This window comes from Rhagoletis pomonella, unplaced genomic scaffold, assembly GCF_013731165.1.
Source record: "Rhagoletis pomonella isolate Grant_MI unplaced genomic scaffold, Rhpom_1.0 Rhpom_scaffold_00008, whole genome shotgun sequence".
Classification (NCBI taxonomy): Eukaryota; Metazoa; Arthropoda; class Insecta; order Diptera; family Tephritidae; genus Rhagoletis; species Rhagoletis pomonella.
Window position 1 is genome coordinate 1,215,503 of NW_023458562.1, and position 4,724 is coordinate 1,220,226.

Consider the following 4,724-nt stretch of genomic DNA (forward strand, 5'->3'; position numbering starts at 1 on the left):
ATTTTCACTGTAAGTATTCTGTTAATAATGAGTGAAAATGGTGCGAAATTTCATGTTCCTAGCTGCATAAATGGAGGAGATATGATAAAAGACCTCATATCTGAACAATCAGTTGTATGGGGGCTGCAGGTTATAGTGACCCGATCTTCGTTATTTTTACTGTAAGTCTTCTGCTGATGAGTGAAAACAGCGCGAAATTTCATGGTCCTAGCTACATAAATGGATGAATTATAACGAAAAACCTCATATCTGAACAATCAGTTGTATGGGAGCTATAGGTTATAGTTATCCGATCTTTTTAATTTTCACTGTAAGTTTTCTGTTGATAATTATTGAAAAAAGAGCGGAATTTCCTGTTCCCAGCTATATAAATGGAGGAGTTTTAATGAAAAATTTTATATCTGAACAATCAGTTGTATGGGAGCTATAGGTTATAGTGAACCGATCTTTGTAATTTTCACTGTAAGCATTCTGTTGATAATGGGTGCAAGTGCTGCAAAATTTCATGTTCGTAGCTGCATAAATGGAGAAGTTATAACGAAAAATCTCATATCTGAACAATCAGTTGTATGGGACCTATATGTTATAGTGGTCCGATTCTTCCGGTTCCGACAAATGATTAATACATTATAAAAATACACCCACGTACCAAATTTGATCCGGATATCTCGAAAACTGAGAGACTAGATTGCATACAAACAGACGGACAGACGGACATGGATAAATCAACTCAGCTCGACATTCTGATCATATAAGTATACACTTTAATGGGTCTATCTCTTTTTGTTCTGGTACTTACAAACATCGGACCAAAGTTATAATACCATTTCATGCTCATGAAAGGTATAAATATGTGGCAAATGCATTGTAAGGATATCAATGGGACGATTGAACAAACTTCAAACAGCAAATAATTTATAAACAATTATTTTTTTGATATTTTTAGTATACATTGGCTAATCATCCTCCACAAGTTTCATTGGTTAATTCCACATCGTTTCCTAAAACAAATTGTGCAGCTGCATACTAAAGCCACCCCATTTGGTGCCTGGTTTCTATCTTAGCATGGTGTAAAGCTGGAACCTTGTCCATGACTGTATGTGGATTGGGTGTACTCTGGATAAGTAGTAGTTATACCTAATATATCCAGACCTCATTTAATAATAAAGTTTGTTTCCTATACACTATCCATTAAGTAAATTTCACACACACAAGTATGTAAGTATATCTAAAAATTTTAAATATACATATGTAGGCTTGCATATGCCGGCATATGCCGAAAAATCAACGACCAGTAAATACACATATTTCAAACTCGGTAAGTTATATTAAAAACAAATATTTTAGTAACTTTTCAGTTTCCTTAAAATATTCAATTACAAACATAACAATAGCTTCTTACCAAAAAGGAACATCAATATCCACGATTTTTAACTACAGCTTTTAAAGAGAATCACAATCAAATAAAAATACGCACAGGAAAGTGGCTAATGTTTCCTCCTCTGTTTATATGCAAAATTCCATGCACATTTCTCGCAAACAATTGAAACCAGCTTTAAGAACCGACGATGCAGGATAAATATCAACCAATATGCACCATGTCAGTGGTATAGCCATTGTTTTCAACAACAAAATCCTGAGTTGCCGGATTCCAAAAAAATATATACGTTTTATAAAACGTAATCTGTTGTGTGCAAGAGCATTAAATTCTCGCTCGTGTACGTCGTGGATGTTCTAGAGTTCAAAAAAAAGGAAGAATAGCACGATTCTCAAACAAATATGGGGATCGACAGAGATAATTACGGTAAGTATATAGGGCACAAGGCGATTTTTCAGGCAACTTTTAGTTGGAAGCAAAAATCGCCTCGTCCGAACGGCCTTTCAACTAATCGCTTTCGACAAAGTTGGTCGCCAGCCAACTTTGAGCTCGTTCAACTTTTTTCCTTGCAACCCTGTATTTGTTTACATTCTGTATCAGTGTTGGGAAATGAAATTGTTCCTTCGGTACGAAATCTATACAAAAAAGGCGTGAGTATTAGGTACTCATGAAATTTGATGTGTAAACATATGCGAACGGCAAAGCATAAAAGTACGTTTACATATAATCTCAATCAAAGCTCGTTAGCTGTCAAATTGGTTGTGCTTGTTATTCACACAACTCGAGGAAAAGTTAAACTTCTTCTCTGTGCCACCGTGGTCACTTATTTCTGCAACACATATTATGCCATTTCAATATATTTTAACTGAATATTTTATTAAAAATACCTTTACAAACCTATTTTCCTTACTAGCGTCAATTTTTGTTTACTTTAACATTTGACATTCCTCCTCTTCTACGCAAGTATAATCGATAAAACTAGGTTGGACACCAAAAAGTTGTCGGTTTAATCCGAGATATTTTTAATCAAAATTTTGCATGGCTAATCTCTTTTTCTAATAACAGATTAGGGTGTTCGAAAATTAGTATAATCTTTTTATATGTAAAGCTATTATTAGGCGATTCAGTTACATACATACAAATGTAGGTTAGGTAAGAAATTAAACATTAATTTCACTTAATTTTATTCATTTTGCTGATTTAATTTTTCATTCATTTTCATTTTTAATTCTTTTAATACATGAAATTATCGGTATGATTGATAAAATATACTTGTATATACTTGTGACTCAAGGGCGTTAAAATATCTTGGAAACACCGCATCAGTTATTGTTTTTGCGCTTATAGTTTGAGCATTTCTATTTGTATATATTCCCAAATCTAGTTTTTCTCTTCGGAATATAATCTGCGGTTCATGTAAATGCAGTTCATGTTGCAGGATTTTACCCGATGCTTTTTTGTTCCGTACGTTTTGCTGTTACTCACTTTTTACTCTCACTTCAGAGAATGATTTTGTTGTTTGACCTTTTTCCAGGATTTTACACGAAAAGTATTGGATCAGAGCTATTATATCATCCATACATATGCATATTATACATACATATATTCATGTATGTTCATCAGTTATCAACGGTCCCAGTTAAAATAATTTCAGTATTTTTTTTAATTTTCGCCTTTCTTTTTTATCAAAGTAGACTACTAAACCTATGCCTAACACCATCTACGAATATCAAAATGCATGTGTGGAGTTTAAATAATCGGAAGTAATGATCAATTGTAGCGCATTTCCTCTTACTATGCATATGCCTAAATGTATGCAACCATGTGGCAAGCAAACACAGGGTGCTTCTAATGAAAATAAAAATTTTATGCTGAAATACACATGCTAAGCCCTTCCAAATTTTGTCCCGGGATATGCGTTACAGCTTCGCAAATTTTACCCCTACCGAAACCAAAGATGTATACACATCAAAAATGTACTTTTCGGCTATAAATTGTATACACTTTAATTCGCTCATATATTTTCTTAGAACATTCTCTTTAAGACCAATGTTGTTATGGTATTCATGAGAAAGTTTTATTGTTTATGTACATACGTTTACGTATTTTACACTTTTACAAATTGATTCCACTTGCACACGTGCTGTATTTAACGCAAATATGTATGCACACATTTTCAGGTATACATCTTAACAAAAAGCATATTTAAGTTATTATTAATGGATAAAAGAGACATTTTATTTGGATTCAGTACTAAAATTTCACATTTTGATAGCATTTCAAGTACTTATCAAAACTTTACGACAAGATTTGACCATTTATCTTAATATTATTCAATTTTAATTATTTTTTGTAAAAATACGGTTTATATTTTAAGAAAAGCCGTACAAATCCAAGGTTCAAACTTTGTGCAACATTTTATTTTGAGTGTGCGGTTTTTAGCCCATTAAATTTTAATATAACTAAGTTTTTTAAGATTTCTTTGATGAAGGTGTTGCTAATTTTCCCCATATAAAAAATCGTCGAACACACTTCGTATGGAAGAAAATGGCTGACATCGTCGATAAAAAAAATTGCCAAGTTCAACGGTAAGTCCCAGCTACTTTAAACTTCCAATTTATTATACTAAAATTGAATGGGCTAAAAACTAAAGAATATTAATAAAGCTCGAAATTTTTACGAAAGTATGTTGGTTTTTGGATGTTTCACAAAGATTTAATCTTGGGCTTTATACAGCTTTTCTTAAAGAATACATTATATTTTATAAACAGATAATTAAAATTAAAGAGGAATAAAATTAATAGTAAAATCTTGTCAATATGTGACTGCCGTAAAGGTATTATATTTCAGAAAATCTCTTATAACTAACGAAGACTTAGTTTCTATATGAAGCTGACTTCGACATTTTGTTTTAACAAAACTTAGTATCGAAAAGTTTCTTTAAAAATTTTCCTAGGCTATATTATACTGGTTCGTTCAAGCCATTTTTCAAAACTTACAAAGGTAAATACGAACAAGCGAACAGAAGAGAATACAAAAAATTTCTTGCTGTGAATTTTCAGAGCTATATATTTTTAGTATTCATTACAAAATTTTACTAAAAAGTACTGCGTAGTAGGAAAGTATATTGTAAATGAAATTGTATCAAACAAGTACAATTGTACCAAAAATGCCAACACTGTTCTGTATAGATACTTTTTTACTTTTTTACTCTTATTTTATCTTTCAGCTTCGCTAAAAGCACTTCTACCAAATTTACGCCAATTGTTAAAATTTTGTGATTTAAACTCATTTTCAATAATATGCGCGTTCCTTATCTCCCAGAAATAGTCAGAAAAAGTCCGAA